Genomic DNA, 19244 nt, shown 5'->3' on the forward strand with positions numbered 1-19244 from the left:
TTTTTTGCATAACATCTTTTTTAACACTAAAAATCTTAATGATAAATATATGTGTGAAACCTAGAAATGCAATGAGGCCAAACCCACAAGTCTAAAGAAGTTATATTTCACGTTTGAAGTCAATAGACCCAAAAATGAGGTTCTTGCAAGAGTTTTTGTAAGACTAGTGCCTTTTCTAAGTGCCAGTCAGCCACAAAATAAAAGTCTTTTGTTTACATGCATACACGTTTGTTCTTTTTATTGTTTATCCTTATACAAGCGTATAAAATGCCGTATCCACACCAGGAAATAAAGCTTCACACAAAGATCGTTGAATTCGTGTTCTAATTGGCTACACGTTCTGTCTATCAATATTTTCCATGAAGTCATTGGAGGAACGCGCGAGTCAGATGACGTCACGATATTTGACAGCGCTGTTTGGATATTATGTATTATACTCCCGCCTACTTGTACAATCACGTTTGAGCGCTGGTTTTGAACGCGAGTGTGCTCTCATATACAAGTGTTACGATGTAAATAGTCCTCAGATTGTATATTATAATCTATTACAAGACGTGCATCTGAAATCTGATGTAAACAATGGAAAATATATCCATATTTCACGGATTATACGCATTTGTGGCCAAAAATGGTCATTGGATGTACTTTGTTGGAGAGTTTTTATGGGTTATTTACACATCTGAAACAGACTGGATTCGATTCGCGTTCCTTATACCAGCACAAAGGTAAGGAGTCAGTTTATATTATGCATGTTGTTATCTGGACTTCTGTAATAAAATACTATATTTATGATACTAGAGCAATTTAATCTCAAAACGGACACCATACACTGATGCTAAACCCTTAGACCTTTTAAACGATGTATAGTAGTGTTATTATTATTGTTGTTTGTACACAGTAGGCTATATATATATTGTTAGCAGCATTAAAAAAAAACTGACATCTTTCCTTCCGCGAGCTAGTGCGAGTCGAGAGGTTAAAAGTTTTAGGGTCACTTTCACTTAGGCTATTTATTAATATTTTCCACATTACTATAAAAACTATTAAACTGACTGACTAAAGGTGAACATCAATTTATTTATACAATTTTTTATATTAGATAGTTTTATAGGAGGGGGTTTCATAGACTTGGCAAATTAATTTGTTCAAGACATTTGTTGTGGGCATTCTTTGCAGTTTATCCCAAAGCTTTTGTTTAACATATCCGTTATTGGATTTACCGTATCGGCCTAAATTTAAATGTATATCAGCAATAGAAATTGTGGTCATATCGTCCAGCCCTACTCTCAGCACGTATTACATTCATCAAATACTTTCGTATAAAATGTGCTAAATCCCATCCTCAGGCTATTTAGAAATACCAGTTTGTTTGCAGAATTCATTCATCTTAAATTGAAAAAAAATTTCCTAAATGGTTTTAAACATATCCTTAAACATTTTTAAGTAAAATATAATTATTATTGCTTTATTTTGTTTTCGAAGAAATGTGACCCTGACACATTCTTTGCAGGCTTCGTGTTTCTAAACATTTTGGTGATACTAAGAAGTTCTGTAAGGCACAAAACTTCATTTTAAATGACACATTCCTGTATTGTTTCCGTATAGCTCGGTGGTAGAGTATTGCATCAGCAATGCAAAGGTCATGGGTTCAAGCCCACAAAACAAGGATACTGATATAAATGTAAACCTAAATGTAATGCACTTTAGATAAAAGTGTCTGCCAAATGCATAAATGTAAATATGTACACATACTACTGACTTTAAAATATATATTTGAAAAAGAACAATATTTTACAGCATTAGTTTAATAGGAGTGTCTTACATATAATCTGCCAATCCTGCATATAGCAGTTAGGCCATCAAAGCATGGGTGGATTACGTAAAATGTAATGGTTCATAATCTGATCTCAAAGAGGAAAAATGATAATGGATGGGAGTGATGATTGCTATGTTCAATGTGAGGGGAAAACTATTATGGTTTTGACCTTTACTGTCAGAGCTGCACATGGCTATTTCTGTCCTGATGTCCTCTGGGGTTATTGACTGAATAATGATCAATAGAGACCAGCTCAACACTGCAGAAATTAAACTTGAAAAACCTGGTTTAGGAGTATGCTTACGAATCTCACTTAAAGCTAAGATAAGAGAACACATATGGGGGCGGTTTCTTGGACAGGGTTTAGATTAATCCAGGACTAGGCCCTAGTTATTTTAGGACATTTAAGTAGTTTTTACAAACAAATCTTACAAAAAACTTTACTGGTGTGCATCTTGAGGTAAAACAATGCAAGGTGTTTTGAAATTGAAGTAGCTCAAACATGCATTTTAGTCTGGGACTAGGATAAGCCCTGTCTGGGAAACCACCCATAGTGTGACTAAAAACTATGCATGATAACCTACTTTAGTCATTGCTTAGTGGTCTGACTCAAATTCGATTCTCCACTGTGAGTCCATATAAAGTCTGATATTAAATGTGTTATCAGTTTGTTACACCATAGAAAAATATGATATTAACCACCCAGCCAAATTTGAATGATTATATAAATAGAATAAGTTATCAAAATCTTTGCTCTTAAACGCCGAGGGCTTATCCGCTGTCTGCGCGGAAAACACGCTATCGCTCTTTAATTTCATATACCGCTACAACCTGAATGAATGCTCGCGATTGTGTTAGGGGTGGGGCCATGTTCCATGACTCCGGTGTGTCATCGAGCCATCGTTTTAGCCCCGCCCAAATAATCCTAAACACAGAAATGTGGAAAAACTCTTTAACTGTGTAACTCCACAATTCAGTACTATGTAGTTTACGGTCTTTGCAATGTTCCAGAAAAACATTTATAATGTGTTTAGAAACAATTCTCTGGAATGACTTTAAAATCAGCAATGATTTTTTAAAACTTTTTTAACTATTCCTTTAAATGAGAAGGTCAAACAGACAGTCAGTGTAAAGCAGTGTAATGATCTAAATAAAAGATCATACGTCTTTTCTTTGAATGAACATCTAGAAAGAACTTGATAATGATATGGGTGTTTTCCTTATTTCCTATTTAAAAAAAAAAAAACTCCCGCATGCTGTTATTAAAGCGATCCAAAGTAACAGTTTCCAAAAATTATATATTTTACTAGCTCACCAGTATATTATCATTAACCCAGCAAGTCACCTTAAAAGAAAAATATTTTTAGAAAACTACTTTTGGCTAAAATGATTCCGTTTCACACTCTTACAATACAACAAAAACCAATATAATTTGTTAAAAAAACTTTAAAGTTTTATTTATTTAACTAAAATATAACAACTCACTAATCTGGCTAGTTCATTGACTTGAGACAAACTTATTTTGCCAAAGCTATACTATAGAGCAGTGGTCTCCAACATGGTGCCCGCCAAAGCACATTCTATTAATAGTCTTAATTGTAATATTTACTTATTGCACATTTTTATATTAGCTTGGCTTCTTTTATGTATGTTAAACTTTTAAACAATGACAAAACAAGTAAAATAAAATAGAATCAACAAGTAAAACAAAAATGGTTTGAGTGGATAAATATCAAAAAGTAGCCCTCCAGATTGTTTTATCCGTTGTGGTAGACCCCTGCCATAGAGTTACTAAGGGCCCCCCCATTACAAACTCAGAGACAGTGGGTCTCATCCACCAGAGTAATAGGTATAGTAAAAAAAGGCGTTTGAGATACAATAACAAAGACCTTTAATATGACTTTATCAGAGATGCGTATCAAAAGTGTATAAAACATCAATTTTGGATTTCTTACTACATTTACATTACGTTTACTTTATGCATGAAGCAGACATTTTCTCTGAGATTTTAAAATGTGAGAAAGCAAAGGATTTGTCATTACATGCATTTTCTTTATACTGTAGGTGTTAAAAATACAGCCTATATAATAATAATGTATACAATACTGTATACAATATTAATAATTTAGATAATATGTGTAATAATATATAGAATACAAAAATATAATATCAAATATAATAATGAACATTATTATATAACAGGGCTCTACGCAAAAAAAGTTTTATACTGGCCTGATTGGGAAAATGTCAGTGTCACATATATAAGTCAAATATAATTGTATATATATTTACACACAACAGACATGCTCCAATGAAAAATGGCTCCCAACTTTTCTGGTTTACCTGTAAACTGACAGCAAATTGTGCAAAATATTGCATTGTTTCTTTCGTTGTGTTTTACCCAAGTAAATGTCTGCTTCCAAGATGTTAAATAATATACATTGATGAAAATATATTTTATTCGTGCGTACGCATGTTTGGTGAACGAGACCCTAAAATGTCCCTAGCCGACAACAGCACCGTCCACTAACCTATGGCACACTTGATCCAGGCCTAGCAAGGTCAGATTGCTGCAACCTTGACCGAGTGCTATAAAAACGTTGTAAACATAACACTATTCACACAAGTGTTCCCAGTCAATGATTAGATGGCCCATTTACACACATCTACAACAAACCAAAACAAACTGTCCCTATAAAACATGTAATGGACTCTAGTGGAACCTAGACTGGCTGTGCTAGTTTCCAACTTGCATGCAAGTAACACATTGACCAAATCCTGAAATGTATTTCTAAATCTTTTAAAAACATGCTTAAAAGGGCAAAGAACAGAAGTTTAATTTGTAACTTATAAAAGAAGCTGCACCCAAAGCATTTCTCAAGTCCTGACAGTAGTAATATGCAAAAAACTAGAATGTTAACGCAGCTGCCGCCCTCTTATTGTTCTGATAGGTTGACTGAAGTCTGGTGATATTTTCTCATGCAGTGAGTTTAACAGCAGAATTGACCTCGTGTCACTCCACGCCTTAAAGAAATAGCTCCCAGCTGCATGCATCTTAAATAAGAACAGAATTCACTGTCATTCCCTTTGGCGCTTTATCTTGCCTGCTTGGTTATGAGTTTGCATAAATGCAATTGTTACTACTCATTTCATCATGAAGGTTTAAAAAGGATTTTACAGCCTGATGTCAAAGGAGAACTATGACAAAGTACTTCGTATTTTCAGTTTCTGCGAGGGCTTGAAAAAACCTATAGGGATCTGCTGGTTCTCCTTTATTACAGCCAGAACCATTAAAAATAACATACAGTGCTGCTATTGGGAAACCTGCATTTGTAAGAGTGATATTTCAGGGTACCCAAACCTTAGTTAACTTCAAATTCAAGGACCTTTCAAGGACTTTCCAGGTCCAATACCCTCAAATTCAAGGAATTAATGTGGGACACATTTCAAGTAAGAGCAAGGTTACATCGTGCTACCTTTTAAGATACATTGTTACAGTTCCCTTTCGAGGGAACTCGCGCTGCGTCACTCCGGTGACACTTTGGGGACGCCTCCAGGGGTAAGTGCGTCTGAATGTGTATATCAAATTCAACCAATGGTGAGGATTAGACAGGGTGACGCGGGAGTCAGGAAGTATATCGCTATCTGAAATACTGCCAAAGACGGCGTTACAGGGACGCAGGAAGTATGGCAAGGGAGACGCAGCGTCTCGTTCCCTTCTCAGGGAACAACAGTTACATACGTAACCAGAGACGTTTTTGTGTGTCAAACACAACTATGCAAAAAAACATTTTGGTATGAATCAACATTCGCATACAGAAGATATAAGCATTTAAAGCGAACAGTTTAGCACGCATTTTTTTTTCCAGAAAAAATCTGCAAAAAATAGATTCAAGCACTTTCAATGACCTGTATTTATGTATGTATATATTTCAACAACTTCCCAGGGCCTTGAATTTTTCTTCCCAGATTCACAAACTTTCCAGAATTTTAAGGACCCGTGGGAACCCTCTTAGTTATCAAAACAGGTATTGTATAAGGTATAGCTAATCTAACACTTCCTACATCCGCTATAGATGAAAAACTAAAGTCACAGAAATGACAATTTTGACACAGACTGCTCAATGTTAGCTGACCTCTCATCATCTCTTTGTGGACATCATGAATGATGCTCAACCCCACACACACACACTGTCAGTGTTTGTTTATACAGTGCTGCAGTTTCCAATGTAAAAATAGACAGCACAGGGGTGTGTGAAATCTGTCTCTTACCTCTAATGCATACAGCTAGGAATACCACCCTCGTGTTAGTGTTAAAAATAATATGGTACCATGTCTTTTTTGGTCCATTCGGAAACAAATCTTTATAAGCCGTTTAAAGCCAATGACAAAAACATTATTGTGTCATGGTGCTGATGTCATACCTATTGGTATAATAACAATTTGGACTTTTATATAAACATGACCATTCAGCATCTCAACCCACTCAGTACAGACAGTACAGGTTAGAAAAATAGCCTGTTTAATTCTAAGGGTCAGAGAAAGAGTATAAAGTTAAATTATTATACGTTGTTTAATGCAAAAACAAATACAATTCTTAATAAAGAGACATAGTTATTTGCAAATGTAATTTGTTGCAGATTAAATACTATGTGCCTGTTGTGGGTGATTGTGTCAACACAGCATTGCTGCTCTGGGTGATGACTGTAATCGATGTGACACTAAAATTAAAACAGGAAATCTATTGTCAACACTGCAATTTGGATAAGACAGTCTAAATATACAAACTCCGAAAGCAAATGCAAAGGCAACTATATTTAAAACACCTTTTTGACTCCAATGTGTCCTTGAAATTTTAAGTAACTTCTAATTCGCTGATGTCAACGTTTGTCCAGTCTGATTAAAATATCAATTAAAAGATCCGAAAGACAAGCCGGTGCCAGTCCATGCAAGGATTTGTATCCTATAGTAGACTGAAAGCCAATGCAACCAGGGTAGGATGTTCACATTTTTTAATAGCCATTAAAAGTCTTGCATTAGAGTTTTGGACTTGCAAATGAAAAATAAATGTTTGGCTAGTAAGTTTATATATAAAATGCATTACAATAGTCAAGACTTAATAATATTAAATCATGGCATTTGAACGTCAAACATGATTTAATCTTCGAGTGCTAAGTGAAAGAAACTTCACTTCACAACAGAATGTATCCGTCTGTCAATATACACACCTAAATCTCAAACACATGTTTTAAAACAGTATACTATGAACAAGCAAACAAACTGATACTGTATGTTTGAGGAAAACCCACAATGTCCTCAAAGTGGTTTGAACAGGTAGTATTTTACCACTGTGATGGTAATGCACCAATTCACTGCGGTGGTGCGGTGGTTATAGAATGTGTGTGCACGCGCACATAGATGCATATAGGCTTATTTATAATCCATACATATATTTTGAAATATTAAAAGATAAACGAGGATCAGATATACGTTTCTTAACAAACATGCTTGTTCATTTCCTGGTGATGGCAAATTTGCGTTGGTGCTTGTCATAATGGGTGCTTACTTAGCAACTGCAGACGCTCTGGAGCACCCAATCGCTTTAAGAAGGAGTAAAGCCGAAAGTTTACTAGGGACGTCCGCGTATGCGCGCTGTCCGCATGACGTCATTTTCGTCATCAGGAGGGTCCGCGGCCGGCCGCAACATAACATGATATAACATAAATATTCCCTTTTAAATTACTTAAAACATATTTACAAGACATAATTAATGTGAATCTGACATCTTACGGCACTGTTCGAAGAAGTGTGTTGAACCAGTGTGTTGTTGTATGGAAGACAACATAACGTGAATAATAATGATTAGTCATTTTACTGGTTTTGCATTGAGTGACACGGAGTGTCTTTTCATTACAAACAGCCAAATTTAAGTAATAGAGAAATTTACTGACCGATTGAAAATATTTATCGGCCGATGTTGGGAGAAAAAAAAAAATCAAAATATCGGCCGATATATCGGCATCTGCAATATATCGGTCCATTCAATTCAATTTTATTTATATAGCGCTTTTCACAATGGTCAATTGTTGCAAAGAAGCTTTACATGAGTAGATGTAGAGGAGAACACTGAAAATCAATACATAGTATAAGAAGTAGAATAAAGCGGCTATGGATAAACCGTGTAAGCGAGCGTATTAATAATGTCACGTATACAGTAAAGTGCTAAGTTAAGCCAAAGTTGGCTGACTCTCCCTGGGACTAAAAAAACCCCCCTAGGAGAAAACCCAGTGGGAAAAACTCCTAGAAGGACAAAAAACCCTAGGGAGAGATTAATATATATATATATATATATATATACTGTATATAGACACGGTAGGGATAGGAAGCGGGTAAGCGGATTAAACTGGTTCAGCCGGTGGTCGTTGGTCGCGCATCGGCTGGGCATCACGTTGAAGGACAGATCAGTGGTGCGATGACCTTCACAGCAACAGGAACTGGGTCTGTTTGTCCTCAGGGTCGAGGACGAGACAGGGAGACAAAAACAGAATTCTATTAGCGTAGGGGCCGTTCGCATGTAATGCATCACTATTTGTAACCATATGTTATTATTTAAAAGTAAAAATATATATCTTTTATTTAGCAGTTCTGTGTAGATTAGCAAAAAATTTATCGTGCCGATGTTAAATATGGCAAAAACTATGTTTAATATTATGGCAAGCAGGATGGGTGAGAGCTCTGGGAGCGGTGCGAGGAGATCCGGAAGTATAAATAGAGGATCGACGACGGTGGAGGACGAGAGAGGACCAGGCCTGGACATTGTTTTACTGTGTTTTGTTAATGTGTTTGATGTTTTGTTTGTGGCCGGCAGTCGTCCATGAAAATGCTTAAAACTTAACACAAGGTAAACCCAGATGCTGCACATCATTTCGCCAGATACAGTGCAAAATATTACACAAAAATAACACTCAGTGTGATATGCTTCTTGTTGGGTCCTGATCACACTGTTGGGGTTTATTTCTGCGATAACAACCTGCTGCCTATACATTATCCCTTACTTATTCACCCTCATGTTGGTCCAAACCTCTTATTTGTTTCCATTAAATACAAAAAGGAAAAATCTGATCCATTTGACAGTTTTAGCATTATTGCTGTAGAAAGCTGAAGTGAAGCCATTAGTTTGTGTGAATCTGACCCTTTACATCATCATCCCAATTCATTTCTTATATGCAATATTTTCTACCCACTTATGCAGACATCTATTTATTTGAGAGACACAGAAAGATCTGTTTACCCTTTTATAAAACACAATCAGGCATTAAGCAGCACAGATCGGAGTGTTTATGTACCTCTGGACATCTATTGGGGCCAATTACAGCCCGGGACAACCCAGCCTTCTCCTTCATTTGCAGGAAAGATCTCTTTTTCCAGATTGCACAACATGAAGGGAACAGTGTGATCATTTTGGATTCTCCGAATCGGTGGCTAATTTTAGATCCAGTGTATGCTCAATTTCACCTGCTACAGTTAATTACATGGAAATCTTTACCACTTGTTTGTACAGAGAGACATAGGACTAGCTAGTCTTGCATAAAACGCTCCTCATTCACACACTGTCCTCAAATATAAAATGCCAACAACAACAGGTGGAAGCGCAGCTCTCTCGTAACAGCTCTCTTATCACCATAAGTACATTTAGTATGTGCAAATTTGTCAAAATGAGAAGAACACAGAAGAAAATACTTAACACCTAAGTTGAAGTAAACTGAATTATGTCACATCACAGATGAGAAATAAACACACATTTTTGCACATAAATATAAGTGTTGATGCTGTGGCCTATTCAGGGTTCCCCGCAGCACTTTTCAGTTCGGGCGGCCCGCCTAAGCTGGGAAATCCTACCGCCTAACGCTCTTCACACTGCAAGATAGCGCAAAAATTGTAAAAACTGATTATTTCCCACTAGTAATTACATTATCTTAAAAGGAGTGTAACTACTGTAGCATGTAAATAATGCACATAGCAAGAGCTCTCAACAAGCAAGTGAAACCTAGCTAGCAGGTTGCTCAAACAACAAAAATCACCCGCTAACTTACTTTAAATTTGCAAGAACTATAGACTAATCCAATAAAAGGCTTAAATGAACCCAAAACACAAGTCCACTTACAGTTCTCATGGACACGTGTTTTATCAACTGGCTATCCTCCAGACATGACGGCCCATTTCTTTATCTCATTTCGGCGTGTGGCGCGCCGGCACGCTCGTGGTGTGAAGCGCGTCCGCGCTATTCTCCAAGATATTTTATCAACTGGCTAGTTATCCTCCAGACAGTGACGGTTTGGACCACGATCGCGGTGTAAAGCGCGTCTGTGCTTTTCGCAGAGATGCACTTGACGGCCTTTTGCGCTGCAATTTTTTTTTTGGATGACCTAGTCAAGGCGGTAGGGTTTCCCAGCTTAGGCGGGCCACCTGAACTGAAAAGTGCCATGGGAAACCCTGCAATGTAACTACAATTGTCTTTGGTTATTTTTTAGCGAATGCTAATGGTCTAATCAGATTCAATAGATTGTGTTAATCAATAATCAGCTGAATGGATTCCAAAATGGTAAGAATCAAATATTTAACTGGAAAATAAGCATATTTAAAAAAAAAGTGGAATGTCCCTTTAATGCAGCATTTTCTGATTTTATTTTCTCATTCACCCAATCTAATTTTTTATGATACAAAAAGTGATTAGTTGTCCCACTATACAGTTTGGTAATGTCCCATATATTTCTCCCCTTGTTCTGTGTCATTCTGTGCCGAAAGTCTCCTGTGACTGTGTGCAAACATCTCATAGTCATACTTCAGCCTTAGAAAAGAAAAACTAGGGCAGGACGTTTTCTGCTGCGTGATGCACTGAACGTCAAGTCCAGGAAAACTTTAACAACGTCGTAAAGCAACTGATGCCATATAGACTTAAAGGGATAGTTCATCCAAAAATGTAAATTCTGTTAACGTTTACTCACCCTTGAGTTATTTGAAAGATGATATTTTGATGAATGATGGTAAACAGAGAGATGACAATACACATTGACTTCCATAGTAGGTCGGATAAATAAATACTAGTCAATAAGTACTGTCAACTGTGTGCTTACCATCAATAATAAAAATATCTTATTTTGTGTTCAACAGAATAAAGAAACTTTAAAACAACATGAGGGGGAGTAAATGGCAGAATTTTCATTTTTGGGTGAACTTTCCCTTTAAGTAAAGCTCTATGAATACAGAGTAATACAGATTCTAGATGGCAAATTGCAGACTGTAGTAAATGTGGCTTTCTACATCAGAAGACGCAGAATAAGGATAAATCAAGTGATCACAAAATTATATAGGCAAGTTATTGGAAACCTCTCACTATAATCTTTCCTTTTTTATATTTAAAAAAAAAGTATGTGGTGGATACTGCGGTACGGCAAAAATATTAGATGGTAACCATAACAAGATGCTCTGCACAGGTCAGGGTTACTGCTTACTAAATAAATCTGCATTAAAGGGATAATTCACCCAAAAATGCCATAATAAGAATGTTATTTGTGAGCATTCACTCTGAAACTGGATGAAAGTGACATCAAAACAACCGCTCATGAGCCCCATTTACTTCAATATTATTATTTTGTCCTACTGTGGGAGTGAATGTGGCTCATGATTGGTTTAGTTACAAACATTCCTCAAAATATCTATGTGTTCATCAAAACAATAAAATGTATGCAAGTTTGTTGTAACAACCAGTGATGCACGGGTTGATCCGAAATGAGCGGGTGCCTGCGGTCACCCGCGGTTACAAGCCATCCATAAATATTTTTAATGATATTCGGGTCGCAGTCGGTCGGGTCTTTGAAATAAAGATGCCAGTTAACTATTTTAAACAATTACTACTTTAAAAAATGCGTGCCAGGAAGCACGTCGGGTACACTATTATTTTTTTGCGGTCCGAGTTGCGGGCAGGTTAATTGAAAACGTTAGTCGGGTGAGGGTTGTTTATATAATTGTAACCGAATTTTCCTTTTGGGTGAACTATCCCTTTAACAGTTTTAAAACCAGGCATATTTTGATAAAGTTATGATTGCACATGGCATGCCAAACTCAATTTGTAAATATATTATAGCATATATATTTTGCCAGTGTCAGTATTTCCCTTGTATTACATGATGGTTTTGAATCGCCAGCCAATATGCATTGTTGTGATTTCACTTTCATCCAGATTCAGAGTAAAAGCTCACAAATAACTTTCATATTATTTGAATATACCATGATATAGTACTGATATGCTTATGTAAGATTTTTGTAATAAAATATCCAAAAACCACTTGCACAGTGTGCTGTGTACTTACGTTATCCCAAAAGTTCCCAAGGATTTGTATATATTCCTATTTTAAATAATGGCTTGTCATTGTGACCTATCAATGAAGTGAAATTCAAATCCGTGTTAGCCTAATCTACAGTTACACTATAAACATGTATGAATTCATTATATAAATATAAATTTGAAGTGCAGCCCTTGGTTCCTCAGTGCTTAGATGCCAGGCAGCGGTCTGTAAATATTGAGTGAGTCTTTATAATTATTTATGGCATAAACTAAAAGAGACTCTCTATATTTAAACAAAAACATTCATCATTCTCCACTCCCATGCATTATGCAAGGTCTTTCCATCCTGGATTATGTATCATCAATGGTTATTTTTATTTAAATAATCTTTATTGAATACCACAGCGTCTCTGAAGCAGCTCAGGACCTGTCAAGAACTTGAGGGCATTGTAAACAGGACCTAGAATCTAAACACACATTATGCTTTTGAACAGTAAATATGCTTAGAGAATACATGTATTTACATGCAAGCAAATTAGGGTAACTGGCAACAAACTAAGTTTGTTGTTTGGATTTGCTTAACCCATTCACGACCTATGTCCTCAATAAAGAACGTAGTTTAAGGCATTTACATAACCTTATTTACAACCTATTTGCAACTCTTTCAGTTATCCAGACTCATGTCTCTTTTGGACATCTAAGATATCAGTATGGTTAAAACTTTGGGTGAAAAAAAATTCACATAATAAGGTTGACATTTGCATGGAATTGCCCATGGGTAATCAGCATGTGCTATTGGACCGCGGTTATTAAGAGGTTAAATATGACACTTTGACTATGGGAAAGTAGAGAATCCAAAAAACGTAACATAACACAACTTAAACCATCACCACCGCAATGCTACCTTACTAAGGGGCTGTTTACACAACAACATTTTAAACTAATTACAGAAAACTATTCTTTTTTGCCATTTATTTTTAACCACAACATTTTGGGGGCCTGAAAATGCAAAACAGATTTCAACGCACATGATTACACCATTATTGTAAACTACAAATATGCAAATTCGTTAGGGCTGTGATGGTGGCAAATTTTTACCACCGCGGTGGAACCATCAACAACAACCGCCGGTGTTGCGGTGGTGGGGTCCATGGGGGGGTTAGGGTGGTTTAAATGGTGAAAGAAAATAAAGTTTCACTAAATGCGCTTCCTGATGCGCGCGACTTTAACCTGGTAAAATTTTTATTTCACAACAAAAGACAAACGTGATGTGTATGTATCACTGTCACTGGAGACCAAAAGAAACTAAAGCAGACGCACAACACAGTGACATGGCTAAACTCCAACCTGCTGAGTTATGCTAAAATCCACCAGTTTAGTGGAAACGCCATACATGGTAATGTAGCGGAGATTTGTGTATTAACATAAAACAATGTTATAAATTTGTATCTTAGGCTTAAAATTACTGTACAACTTTTGTTATTATTATTTCACGTGTAAAAAAAACTGCAATTTTTACTTATTATTTTGTTTAATCATTCACCTGATATGTGACGTCACACAACCGCCGGTGGCACTTCACCACTGCGGTGGCATTGCACCACCGCGGTGGTGCGGTGGTCATGACAACCGTCCCACCCCTAAAATTCGTGAAAGTACTGACGTCATCTGCATACATATTACTCATCCAGACAATAATACAGCATTGTGGATCCATGTGAACAGGGTTCAATTTAATAATGCTGTCATCCGTACATAAAAAATGCAAACTTTTAAAATGTTTTTCGTACATTGATGTCGTGTAAACGTATCCCAGGATCAAAGTCTTGATTTTATTAAGTTTACTAGAATTAAAGGTGATGTGTGTAGGTTTTGTGTCACCAAAATCAAAAACACACGTGTGCTGTTCTTCACAATACAAACAGAAAGCTCCGTCCCAAATTCACACCATTGGTTGACCCAAGATAGGCATGTCAGCGATGTCAATAGTACCACTGAACTGCAGCATTTACGTTTTTTTTTATGAAGTTATTTCATTTTAAATTAGGGGTAAAAATAATAATTTACTAGGTATTATTTAAAAAGCCTCCTGTTCTTCAACCTTTATATTAAAAAACAGTTCAGACTCAAGCTTCTATCATTTCTGTACTATATTAGGTAGTGCTGGTTATCAAAACCCCAAAAGAGCGTAGCTGTGAGTACAGAAAGGGCAGACTGACCAGCCAGCGACCCTTTAAAAAAGAATTCAGCTGTCTGGAGATCTCACAAAGAGCCATCAGAGAGAAAACCGAGTCAGCAGTAACAGGAGGGTATGAATAAGTTAAACAACAAACACTGGGTTTGCCTCTAACAAAATGTCACCAGCAGCCGGTTCTCTTTAAGTTATCTGAATGTGATTTTCACCAATAGCCTGTGTTGATAAGGGTTTAGTTTACATTAAAGAATTATCTCTCTAACAAACAGATAACCCGCTGTCAGTAGCCAAATACGTGGTTTATCTATAATGTGTTAAATTCTTGCATATCTCTAGTTAAATTCATTTTATCATAAAGAGAGTAAAACACATGATAAACGTATCTATGCAGTTTAGGATATTGCTTAATTTTTACTGCTGCTTGGAATGCAATTGCAATAACTTTGGTTGAATATTCTGTGCAGGTTTACATACACGTGAAGTACAAAAAAAAAAAAAAAATTAGAATATTTTTGTTGTATTGTATGCATTGTAATACATTTCAGTTGATGAAAATTACTTCTCATATTTATTATTCATATCTTAAAATAATATTTATGCACTGATGTTGATTTTTAATCAAATTATAATTGGTTATAGCATGAAAAGACTGATATAACAAATTAATTAATTTTCTGGTTGAAGACACTGAGTTGTATAATGTCTGTTACTTAATCCAGCATTTATCTCTGGGTAAAAAATATGAAAAGTGTACAAATGTTTGTCAATTAACTAGAGAGGCATCGATATATCAGCCAATAATCTGTATCGTTAAAAAAAAAACACAACAACAACCGATTTATGGACGATATATCATGTCAATTAAAAGAGATCAGGAAAATGCAATGAATTTGAGCTCTGTGTATAGTTTAATGTAAAGAAACATCACAAGTTAATGTTCAATCTTAAAGGTGGGGTGCATGATTTCTGAAAAATGCTTTGAAAAGGGTGTCGGGGCAGAGTACCAAAACACACTTGTAGCCAATCAGCAGTAAGGGGCATGTCTACTAACCAACTTCGTAGCCTGGGTTGCGTATGTGTGGGGCGGGTCTATCAAAAGAAGGTCTAGATGCTATTAGGGTAGGGATGTGTTTGTTTAGGTGTTTTTAAATGTCAACATTGGCTTTCAAAGATCGTGCACCCTGTCTTTAAAGGGGACACATCATGAAAATCTGACTTTAATTGGGTCCCAAATGCTTCTATCGACCTAGAAAATGTGAAAAAGATCAACCCATTAACTTAGTTTTGGTAAACCATTCTCTGCAAGCATGTGAAAAAATAGCTCATTGAAATTCGGCTCCCCTTGTGATGTCAGAAGGGGATAATACGCCCCTTAATCTGCACTATCCAACCACAGCACTGCCATTTAGTGCAGAAATCAGCTCGTTTGCATTTAAAATGACACACCCAGAATGGCACATTTTTGCTCTCACCTAGAAAGTGGCAATTTTAACATGCAACAATAGATGTGGGGTATTTTGAGCTAAAACTGTACTCTGGGGACACCAAAGATTTATTTGAAATCTTAAAAAAAAAACTCTTGTGAAATGTCCCCTTTAATGGTCATTATATATATATGAATAACATTAATAAAATGTAATCTTCAGAAATTAGTTAACGTTAGTTAATATAACTACAAAACTATCGGTAGATATCAGTCTAAATAATTGGCTATCGGTGGGAAAATTAATATCGGTGCATATCTTCAATTAATGTTGGCCTGTTGAATGGATCCAATCAATAATCAATGAAAATGAGTTGATGATGCAGTAATAAACTAGCAACTAAATGCAAGTGGTTTTGTGCTTAAAATATGATCAAAACAGGTATCTGTTTTAATGATAAAAGTTTTAAAAGGTGAGCAAGTGACAAGTAAATTATAGGACAATAAATGGTTGTTGTTAAAATCGACCTATAGTCCAGAAAAATCCCAGCGTTGCATCCCTTATGTATCAAATTACAGTAACAAAACAGAACATATCGGTATCAGATATTCGCTTTCTGTATTTTAAAGGCTGATAAATCTTTTACAAGCAGGATTCAATGTTAAAGACAAAAAAAAAACGACAATATGCGCAACACGGACCACAACTACTGCATGTGTTACTGATTCACATCAACTGCCAAACGATTGATGCCCTTTAATGCTGTCAAGACGAAAGCTAAGGAAGATTCATAGTAGAAATGGATGATGGACGTATTCAAAACAGGAAATTTAAAATCACGCATCCAAATGATGTAGTAATGATGTTTACATCGATAAACGGTTCCCTCATCTCGCAATAATCCGGATTGGACTCACCTCTGTGTTGCAGTCGCAACTTCGCCCCTCGAAGACAGAAACGTGGCAGGCTTTGTGGATATATCCCTACGACTTCATATCCTCAAATCACGAGTACAAATAATAACAGATCTGTTCGGGCACGATGGGTTATGATCACCGTGGCAACCGTCAATCAAAAAACGGAAAGCAACGCGCCGCAGCTCGCGTACGTCCCGAAACAAAGTACCGTTCACTCCTTATGACGTCTCTCGGACTGATGTTAGTAAAGGGCGCACGAAGCACTGCTTTCCGAACGCAATGCTGCTGTAAGTTTGAAGTTGACCGGGCACACTTTCATCTTTAAGAGATGGTGGATGATGATAGAGGTGGTGGAGAGAGAAAATAGCGGTCCAAAGCGTGCCATAACCGCTGCCGTGCAGCTGTTTATTATGGGAGTCTGGACGACAGGAAATGCCTTTGGAGCTGAAAGGAGGCGCTTAACTAAGCGGGGCAGAACGCGGGAGCTGGATTTAACCCTCGTGTTGCGGTCATGAAGCCTACATGATGTCATCATTTACGTTTAGGCTATTGAACTTTTTGGCTCAGGCCCATTCATTTAATACTTAATAATATTTATAGTGTACATTTTTTTAAATAAAATTTGTACATACTAATATTTTATCATTGTGTATATTTTGCGTGTTTTGTACATTTTAAAGTCATTATTAATTTTATTAAACGTATTTATTTTTGTATCTGTAGTGTATGGTTTGGTTGTCTGTCTGTCTGGACAAATGCAGTAAACCTCTAGACCGCTAACAATAACTGCTGAATGCCAGTAATCTTTGCATGTTTACTTTTTGGCTGTAACCTTACATTGCACATGCTGAAAGTGAATATTAATGGTAATCTGTGACAATGTAAATATTAAAGAACATTATGAGTCCATTATGAGCTCGGGCTGCCCTCTAGTGGAAATAAGGGCAAATAGTTTGGAATTAGCTCCAAACCATATGTGCACCGACTCGACTAATTTATCAGTCCACACTCTTTTGAAAAATGTCTAAAATTCCTCTGTCAGTACGCTGACAAATCACTTCATTTTATCTCGACGAATTATCAGTTTAATGTGAATTTTATGTTTACTAAAATGTGAAATGAGTCAACAGATTTATAAAAACAATTAAATACTGTTAAGTAAATACCAAATAATTCCTTGTCTGTCGTCTCAGGCTACAAAAATCTATTATAAATAAAATATAAAATACAGGAGAAAAAAAGATTTTCTTGATATTTTGCGCATGCGTAGTAGTCCTTCATATTAGGCGGCGGGAATCTCAAAATCAGTTCGACGTCCCGCGTCGAAGCTTGAGGTATTTTTGTGTTTTTTTAACTTGTGTACTAACCTGCAACAACTGAAGTAACGTAATTAAGTTTTAGTTGTCCGCCATAAATGACACATTCCTTGAATAACGTTACAAAGTCAAATTTTTTGTCTGTAACGTTATCTAGCTAACAGTGATACTGGCGGCTAATATGATATGATGGATGCCATTTTGAAATTTGGCTTCACAAACTTAAGATGGGCAATAATATATGACTATGATGAGTTATATATATATAAATACACACACAAATTACATTTCTGGCAGTCGCTCACACAAATTTTGTACGTTAAATCAGGTAGACCACAAACAACATTTAAATACATGTTTGCTTTATATACTGTAGATGGATATACAACGCTTTTCTTAAATGCTGAAGGACAGAGAAAGCAAACAGGCGAAGAAAGTGTCACAGGAGGTTGGTCAGAGTAAGTAAGAGATGATGAAGACTAACATGAATATTTTTTTTGTTCTTCTCACCAATGACACACATTGCCTAATGGCCCAGTGCCCACAATTCAGTAATATTCCAGAAAATGTGTTTATAGTTTCCATTTCTTAAAACCATTCAGTGTTTAAATATGGCAGTTTTTTAAAACATCCTTTAACAGAATAATTAACCCTAAAATAAAACTCATGACATTATACATTCACCCATATGTTGATCCAAAACATCATAATGGTCCAGTCTTCCATAGTAATCAATAAAGAATCATGGGTATTTTACTTAGAAAATTTATTTATGGTAGACATTATAGTTTACTTTTCACTAAAAAAAGAGAGAGAGGAAAGGCAATATAATTATCTATAAAGATACACATTAAAGTTAAATGGGTTCTATTATGCCCCTTTATAAGTTTTTGTACACCTGCTAGAATAGGTTTTAAATATTTTTTTGTTTTTCAGTATCTGCATTTGGAATTGATTTTAAGTTTTGTAACCTGGCAGATTTTTTTATGCTTAAACAGCAACATCAAATAAAGTTAAAAATTTAATAAAATTAATAGAAGCCATTTATAGTGTAAAGCAAAATACAGAAATATAGAATAATTGTTTCATTTCACACTATTGCTAATTCAAAGACAATTATTTTTAAGCATTTACATTGATTTCAAAGATAAACAGAATTAAAATACTTTAATACTAAAGTGCCTATAAAATCCTGCAGGTGTGTGCCCTATATATTTAAAAAAAAAAATGGC

General features: G+C 35.9%; 1 protein-coding gene across 1 annotated transcript in view; it reads right to left on the minus strand.

Moving 5' to 3' along the window:
* osbpl5 (oxysterol binding protein-like 5) overlaps positions 1-17190 on the minus strand; it is a 56514-nt gene extending 39324 nt beyond the window's left edge. Inside the window, exon 1 of the mRNA XM_065292229.2 lies at positions 16697-17190. The gene's annotated coding sequence lies outside the window, so the exon portion shown is untranslated. The remainder of the gene's footprint in view (positions 1-16696) is intronic.
* Positions 17191-19244: the final 2054 nt, after the last annotated feature.

The sequence above is a fragment of the Paramisgurnus dabryanus genome, chromosome 23 (genome assembly GCF_030506205.2).
Source record: "Paramisgurnus dabryanus chromosome 23, PD_genome_1.1, whole genome shotgun sequence".
NCBI classification, from domain to species: domain Eukaryota; kingdom Metazoa; phylum Chordata; class Actinopteri; order Cypriniformes; family Cobitidae; genus Paramisgurnus; species Paramisgurnus dabryanus.